Source organism: Haliotis rubra, unplaced genomic scaffold, assembly GCF_003918875.1.
Source record: "Haliotis rubra isolate DU_JTF1 unplaced genomic scaffold, ASM391887v1 Scf71, whole genome shotgun sequence".
Classification (NCBI taxonomy): Eukaryota; Metazoa; Mollusca; class Gastropoda; order Lepetellida; family Haliotidae; genus Haliotis; species Haliotis rubra.
In genome coordinates this window covers 196,983-206,430 of record NW_025767424.1, presented here as the reverse complement: position 1 = coordinate 206,430, position 9,448 = coordinate 196,983, and positions in this window count along the sequence as shown.

Below are 9,448 nucleotides of genomic sequence, written 5' to 3'. Positions count from 1 at the left end.
GGTACAACACATCCAACATATACTGTTTTATTTTCAAATTATGATGATCATTGCCATGAATTTAGACTAAATACTAACAACAACTTTGATATTGACGGCCGTTGAAGTTTAACTTTCAAAATTTACTGTAGGCAGAATGGGAAATGATTTGGCTGTGAAATGTCTAAAAAATGTCTCATCATCGCATCCCATTTTGTTCAGGTTTCAGGGGCGTCGGAGTGGCCTAGTGGTTAAAGCGTTCGCTCTTCACGCTGAAGACCCAGGTTCGATTCCCCACACGGGTACAATGTGTGAAGCCCATATCCGGTGTCCCCCGCCGTGATATTGCTTGAATATTGCTAAAAGCGGCGTAAAAGCACGCATTTATCGGCGTCGAGGAAAAAGATCATCTTCAGCTTAACTTGAAGAATCTCCATGGCTATGAGGAAATGGTATACCCTTTCTGAATACCTTCTATTGACAAGCTGTAATCTTAACGCAGATGATGTTCACTATGGTATTTACGGTAAGGTACGCTCTGCATGAAGTCCAATCACAGAACGATGATGACGTGCCTTTCACCACCATCACTGATTAATTTCTCCTATCTCGTTCTAATGTCTTCCGTATCTTGCCATATTTTATATACTCATATTTTCATTATGATATGACACTTATTATTAACGTATTCAGTTATAAGTAACCGGACGTCAGTTACCTGCAGCCTGGTTCCCTGGGTCTGTTGCGCCTGCGCTAACGCTCCGACATTGAGTCGGAGCGTTAGCGCAGGCGCAACAGACCCAGGGAACCAGGCCGAGTTACCTGCGGCCATGGGGATAACAACCTTCCCGTGGATTACGTGTGAAACATCACGAGACCACCCTGGATGGACTGACATTTTGTCCCAGAAATAATTAATAGTTTTCTTGTTTGAAAATATTTTATGAAAAAATTCTTAATTTCAGAAGAAAATCTGGACTTGCCAAACCGTTCTACACTTTAGGACTTTAAAACGTATTGTCTGGCGTCTGAGAGACAGCGTGAACATTGGACTATATTTATATATCATATAGAATAGAACCCTTCTTCTGAGGGAACCTGCTTATTCAGACCACTTCAGTAAAAAACGAAACAAATGACATGTAGTGTTTATCTGTTTATCCGGGAATTCGCTTTCAGAAACCGAGCGGTCAGTTTCAATGAACAATGCAATCATACACTTTTGTGCTCAACTTACTGGACAACTTCAGCGCCGGTGTCTTCCCATTCTGCCTACAGTCCCAATTTGCCTACTTCCCAGTTTGCCTACAAAATTTACTGTAGGCAGAATGGGAAATGATTTGGCTGTAAAATATCTAAAAAATCTCATCATCGCCATCCCATTTTCTTCAGGTTTCAGGGGCGTCGGGGTAGTCTAGTGGTTAAAGCGTTCGCTCATCACGCTGAAGACCCAGGTTCGATTCCCCACACGGGTACAATGTGTGAAACCCATTTCTGGTGTCCTCACGTCGTCATATGGCTAGAATATTGCTAAAAGCAGCATATAACTACATTCACTCACTCACTCTGGTCTTCGGTCATGATCAAGACTAGCAGAGATTACTGGGAACCAGTTCCATACGGAAGGACTATTGAACTAAACTCATTCCGTCATGTTTCAGGGGGCGGTGGGGTAGCCTAGTGGTTAAAGCGTTAGCTCGTCACGCCGAAGACCCGGGTTCGAATCCCCACATGGGTAGAATGTGTGAAGCCCATATCTGGTGTCCCCCGCCGTGATGTTGCTGGAATATTGCTAAAAGCGGCGTAAAACCAAACTCAGTCAGTCAGTCAGTCAGTCATGTTTCAGGTCGGTTTCGCCACACACAGCAACAGCCACCCACAACAACACACACGGGCCGCACGTACACACGCACTCATACTTTACATACTCAATGTTATCAGCGTAAAAAATTTTTACTGACGAGAGTTTACGAATGAAACGTACAGTTTATAATTCTGGGTCGTCACCTACAACTATTGTTTTTACCGGCTAAATGAGCCAATATGCTGTCAAACACTGTTGTGTCGAAGACGTACGTAAATGCTTCGAGTTATCAGAGGTTCGAGTTATCACAGGTTACTAATGAAGCAGTACGCAGACTGAGCTTCTTCTTCGTGACAACCAAAGTTCGACATATCAGTGATCGACACCACGGTGTTTGACAGTATTTGCCATTACACAGTAAACAAATAGAACCCAGGTGCCAGTTACATCTTCAAATATCCCATGACCCGTGAAGATCCGGGGTAGAATAGGTCTTCAGCAATCCATGCTTGCCACAAAAGGCGACTATGCTTGTCTTAAGAGGCGACTAACGGGATCGGGTGGTCAGGCTCGCTGGCTTGGTTGACACGTGTCATCGGTTCCCAATTGATCGATGCTCATGCTGTTCATCACTGGATTGTCTGGTCCAGGCTCGATTATTTACAGACTGCCGCCATATAGCTGGAATATTGCTGAGTGCGGCGTAAAGCTAAACTCACTCACTCACTCAAATATCCCACGGTTACATTTATGTTTCCATCTCGAGACCAGCAATTATGACTTCTTGAAATATGCTTCCTCGCAGGTACTAGTATTTACTTCAACCGTCGACTATGTCACGGAAACCTTGTTATATCTTAGTTTTAATGAAATTAAGATAAATTCGTATTTATGTTTGAAGTTCTTAAACCATGTCTAGTTTTAACACTTTAATGCCCTCGGTATCAGTACAAACCACACCTTACACGCGAATCTGAAAACCAGCGCTTCAGAGTTTTAATTGAAGCGCTGAAGTGGGCATCTTGAAGCGAACTCATTTTCCGGCTTTGATCGAAGTGCTTAGCTACATTTAACTGTTTAGAGGGCAATCTTGTCTCTGACGCTATCGTTAACCTTAACTAGAGGTGAAAACAGTTTCAAAGAGTTTTGGCAATATTCGACAATAAGCATCACACAGGGGCTTATTCCTAATCACCATTGGGTAAATATAAACCATGCGAGTTTAATTGTACATCTTATAAAAGTGTTCAAGCGTTGTGAGGAGTCTGTGTTTGTTGGCGCGCCCTCGAGCTGGCGGGAGGAACGACTTTGCTACCAATCAAAGTCGCAAAGCTGGAAAACGTGCTAAATTAACTCCAAATCTTCAATTAACACTGTAGGATATCGCAAATTTGTTTTAGCGGTTTTCAAGTGTGGGATCATCAAAGTGGATGCGAGTTTTCGACGAATATATTTAACGAGATGACGACACGGCCTTTTCCTCAATGAATCTAGCATCACATGTGACTGGAACTCCTTGCAGTTGCCATAACGACTCTTATAATGGAATGAGTAGGCCGTCATGACAAGTAGCCAGGCATCGTAGCAAGACAAGCGCTGTCGAAGAGTTTTCGAAACGTGGCAAAGTCTTGGAAGAACAAATTAATGCTTTTCACTCATGGGTAGATCAGAAGGACAGTCGGCACTCAATAACGTGAAATCATTTTTCAAAGGTTGTCATGGTTTCCTGGTAATTGTAGCTTACTCAACTATGAGTATTCTTCAGAGTCATACGCCATTACTGGCTTCATGTACAATGGTTCAATCTCGCCGGAACTATCATATGTGTTATAAAACCTACAATCTGGGTCCACAACCACTGTCCATTCTCCTATCAGGCTATCGGGAAACAGTAGTATGTTACGAACTCTGACAAAATGTATTTCGATCTATAGATAAATGCGATTGATATTGCTGGGTCAGCCAATCAAACGCCACGGAATCACTGGCAGTTTTAATTTATTGTAAACGGTGGTTATCAAAGAGGTTTTAAAAGTGTTATCAGTACTGCACAGATTTTACATAATTCTGTTTGAACATTAACTGACTTAATAGGCATTTATTAATTGTATTTTATCTTAAAACCACTTACCAGAGACAGGGTACATGCAATAGATGTGAAAATCACGTGGAGGCGATGGGGTAGCCTAGTGGTTAAAGCTTTCGCTCATCACGCATGATTATACCTTGGAAAATATAAAAATAAATGAGTAAGCTAATGTTTAATCACCAATCATGGATGAAAGAAACTCTATTAACAAATATCAATTCTGAAATTATTTTATTTGCAAATAAGAGTGAGTGTGTTAAATTTTACGCCGCTTTAGCAGCCAGAAATATCTCGGCGGGGGACACCAGAGTGAGTGAGTGAGCATGGTTTTACGCCGCTTTCAGCAATGTTCCAGCAATATCACGGCGGGGACACCATAAATGGGCTTCACATACTGTACCCATATGGGGAATCGAACCCGGGTCTTCGGTGAGACGAGCGAACGCGTTAACCACTAGGCTACCCCATCGCCCCAGGGGACAGAAATATGGTCATTTTATTGAAACTTATCTCCAGTATGACAAAATGTATTCATCAGAGTTGATTAATTGATCAAACGAACTGTATCCGCACCTACCATGTATATACATGTATGTGATTTAAATCAGTATATACATACATAGCACTGGGTTTATTGTCCAAATAATCGGAAAGAACGTGTAGATAAAGTTGAAAAAAGTTACTCAAATTTACACCTCCATCATGACTGAAAAAAGTGACACGGCGCACCGATCTGCCGGTCGACAGGAAGACGGTGACGGTCTGTCACGGCATGTAAAGTCTACCGCGTGTGTTAGATTCGGCTTGGTGTTTATCGTAACGCACTTTATTCTCGCTCCGGGAATTTGATAAGAAATTGCTAGGAGCTTGTCGACGCCGGAACGAAATTACGAGGTAATCCGGGACATAGTCGCCGATTGAGAGTAATCTCCCCTTGCCCAGTCGCGCCCCCATTACTCAGATCTCCTTACACTGTTTGTTTGTAGAACTATCGAGTTGCTCCTGAGTTTGGAGATTGTCAGATTTGAAATAATCAAACTTACAATGTTTCTTCACCTGCTGTGGGTCATCACCCAACTCATTTCAATCCTTATTTCCGACTCACGTGAATAATTTCCGTTTCCATTTCTCATTTGGAGGCTGTCCGATGTGGAAACATCATCAACTCGCGCACGCCATAAGCGATACTATCGGAGATGCATTTCTCAACGGCTTCATCGCCCCCGCTCTGAAACTGCCTAGGGTTGGGGACATTTGGTTTGCTCCTTCAGTGCGATGGAATCAGGGGTATCGAGGCATGACCTGGCTAGGTTCAACTCCGTACTGGCTGTGTCACCTTAGTCAACGAGTCGGTGAGTCGCCACTGGTATACATCTCGCTGGTGTAAAGTCATCGGGCGAGACGTTGATTACTAAAGCATACGCGGTATGAGGTGAAGGTTTGATAGGGCGATTGGCGCGTCAACTCAGGTCAGATTATACACTTGGTATATGTTGCCGAGGATGGAGAAATGAGATAATGGCTCAATCTCATGATAAACACTGATTCTATTACGTGGATTCTGAAGCTGAAATTTTGTGATAGTTGTGGGTGAATATATTTTCTAAGAAAATATCTGTGCGGTACTTCGGACGTATAGATGTAAATTATATTGATCCACTCCACTTTTTTATTTCAAGAAGTATCTCTTTCTGTCTTAGCTCAAGCAGTCTGTGCCCATCCCATTCTCAACCCTATCACGTTATACGCCTACCATTTTTCGCTCTATCTGCATAAATTCTTCAAATCTCACCTCGATGTTAGCTATATCAGTCGACACCCTTTCCATTCTCACCTCTAGCTGACTACACTCCTCTCATTCTCACCCATTCTCACCTCTACCAGCCTACAAAGTTTCCATTCTCACCAATACCAGCCTGGAAACTTTTCTTTGTCAGGTACAAAAGTCTACTCTTCTACCATTTACCTCTGCCAGCCTACACTGTTTCCATTCTCCACCCTATCAGCCTACGTTCCTTCCATTGTCAGCTAAACCGGCCTAAACTCCTTCCTTCCTACCTCTATCAGAGTACACTCTTTCATTGTCACCTCTTAACTCCTTCTTAACTCCTTTCATTCCCGCTTTTAGCAAAACATTCCCGCTTGTTTCCAAATATGGACAAATTAAGACAAATACCTTATCTCCAAACGCAGAAAAACTGTACCAAGTAATGGTCAATTAAGGCAAAGATTTTCAAGATGCGATGTCGAGAATCTTCTTCACTTTATCGGAAAGCAACATGTAAAGAGATAAACACTTAGGCGGAACCTGCAATGTCCCATTTGTTATCAACCGTGTTTGTATATCATGTAAATTATAAAATTATTAAATTTATAATCTTTTTATATATTTATTGCTGACATACCTGAGGAAATTGATTGTTTTTTTAACGCCGCACTCAGCAATATTCCAGCTATATGGCGGTGGGCTGTAAATAATCGGACCAGACAATCCAGTGATCAACAACATGAGCATCCATCGACATTTGTCAACAAAGTCAGCGAGCCTGACCACTTGATCCCGTTAGTCGCCTCTTACGGCGAGCTTAGGTTCTTGAAAACAATTCTAATCCGGATCTTCACAATCATTACATACAAACCTGATGTATTTCGCTCCAGTTATGAATTATCTGCTCCAGCAAATGGTTCCGTTATGTTTAAGCATAAACATTTACAGAGGTGAATATTTTTCGTTAATGCATGCCAAGATCGTTGTCAATATCAATTCCGAAAGATAGAAATGTATCCCCCGTTCACGGAAGCGTACCTAATTGCTCGTCTCGCCATCGCTTTACCGGGGATATTACAAACGCGTCCAATTAACTGTCAAAATCTTCCGTCTCCCCGGGGAACGTAATTTCAGTAGAATCTTACATCACAAAATATCCAGTCGTAAATTGATTCATTAATTGGCGTTAATTGCTTCGCAAACCGAACATGTTCCACATTCCTGACATTTTATAACCATGGAATTAACTGCGAGAGCTAATAAGAATAGTTGACACGATGTTTGTATCCTATATGAAGCGCATGCTTCACGTGCAGCGCGTGCTGAAATCGACATGACGTCGCACGTTAAGACAAAGCGTGAAGTTATTGAGTTTACAGAAGTGTGGCTGATAATAGGTGTTTGATGAAATGTACATAAGCATTGCTCGTATTACGTTAATTTCATAGATTTGCATAAGACACTAGTTCATCAATGATATGTACCAAAACAGCTGTTGTTGCTGTTGCTAATGATGGTGAAATTAACAGTGTTACTGATGCTGCCAGAACTTCTTTTACACTAAACGGAAATATGGTTTTATAAATTCTTTAAACGTTAATGACACACCTTCTATGATCTTTAATACTTATATTCTAAATTGCCGCCATCTTTGTAACCCTTTGTAACAGTACACTCAGTAATAAACATAGATTAATCAAGTTTTAAAATGACGCTTTAAACACACTCCCTGTTCAAAGGGGGAGTATTTGCTGACAAATTGGCCCTCTTTAATCTGTCTGTATTGAAGGAAACATAAATGTGAGGTATTAAGTTTCGGAAATACGTTTGCTTGATAAGAAAATGACGATTTATGAGCGGCAGAAAATTCAGATACACACATCTTATCTGATACAAGGCTGGCAGAAACGCTTTCACTTGTAAAGGTATTCATTTGACGAAAACATAATTTTCGTGAACCAATTAATCTTTCAGAATGTTGCCTTATGATAAGGGGAAATGTGGCAAATCTTTAGAACATAAAACGAATGTATAGCACATATAATTACAACTTTTTGAGGAACTTTATTTCCGTCTTGTCAAGTTCGACGCGGACATATAATGTATTTCCTCAATAATATACTTTAAAATTGTCCTCCAGAGGGTCATGTATTCATTTTATTTGGTAGAAATTGTGTGATTTGGCCAGCAGTCACAGAAAATATTATTCGTCATAAAAGTTCTTATCAGGGCATGAAACGAAATGCAGAAGAGAGTGGGTGTGAAGAATTCGAGTTGTACTCGCCCGTCAGCCTTGAGGAAGTGGGGAAGCCGTAACTCTCTCACCGAGATCACCGAGAAGCAGTTCTTTAGATAAGACCTAAACCATTCATTTGAAAAAAAACGTGTTATGAGGTCACACATTCTCGTTAAGTTATACAAATTTAAAGCAAGATTTACAGATAGGTGTCGAATATACATCACAAGACTTAAAAACGAAAGTTTTACAGTAAAGTTTTATTTAGAGCGGAAGTGTGGAGGCTTTAAGAATTTAGTGCTAATTTTGCTCCATATTTTCAAATGAATCTAACTTAATATTGTTAAGTTAACCTATCATTCTTAAGTAAGAATCAAAACTAATGTTTCATGCTTAAAAGGTGCCATGGCATTAATGTTAAAGTTGAACGTCGGCTTGAATATAATAAACAGACGCCGGTGATTTCTGGTGCTTCAACTGTTTAGCTTTCTCGGTCTAGGTTAAATGTGTTTAAATAAATGTACAAGTGTTTATAATCAGTGTCATGTTTGTTTTAATCCAAATAAGCAAACTTTAAACTAACGAATTTATGGCCGAAGATATTCATGTCGATTACTCTTCTGATTTATTGTAACGTCATTGTGCGTTACGTTACGTCGCGTCCATGAACGTCAATGTGTACCTATTCGCTATCATAAACTTCAAAACAGGATTTCAGAGATTGCAGTCATCCGTTAAAAGCCTCGCATAAATCTTCTCACATTTCATATGAATAATCTACTACAGCTTTTATCTGCGCATGCGTCCGTGCTCCATAAAGGCCATTTTCTCATTGGACAGACGGCAGCGCATGCGTAAAGCAGAAAGGTAGTCTGGCTTTACATTCAGCAAACACTAGATAAACGTTTAGTGCTAAAAACATTATAATCTTATTTTAATACATTGTATATTTTAATTTAACGATCAGTACTGCAGTAAACGTTTAATGCAAAGATGTGTTGTTCGTATGTACAGCCTACTGTAGAAAAACGATGTTGTAAGAACTTTGGTCGTGTTGGTACTTGGTCATTTCTATACTGACGGATGTGTCGAACACTCGGATAAGTCGAACTTTTCCCTTGGCCCCGACGAGTTCGACACCAAGGTGTTTGACTGTATATATCTATACGAATTATGAAATATAAATAAATATTGATTCTTGTAACAATTCTTAATGTCTTGGAGCTGAGGCAATCCTAGACTTGCCAAATCATTCTAGAATTAAGTTGGGTTATTTCTTTAATATATCTGTTCTTGGTTCCGGCTGAAAGACTAAACACACGCGACAGTGTTATTTTGGTGATGTCTTGCCTTTGTGTAATAATTACCTATATACACCTATTAAGTCAATGGGTGTGTTTTGTCTTACTCTTCATTGAACAGTGTTTCAGATTAACTCTGTACGTCAACCCAGTATAGAAGAAAGAAACATCAGAAGTAATGAGTGCTTTGATGAAAGCCATGCTCACGGGCACGGTTTAATCATTTTGATCAGATGTAATGAGTGCCCTCTCACGGGCAATATTTCATCAT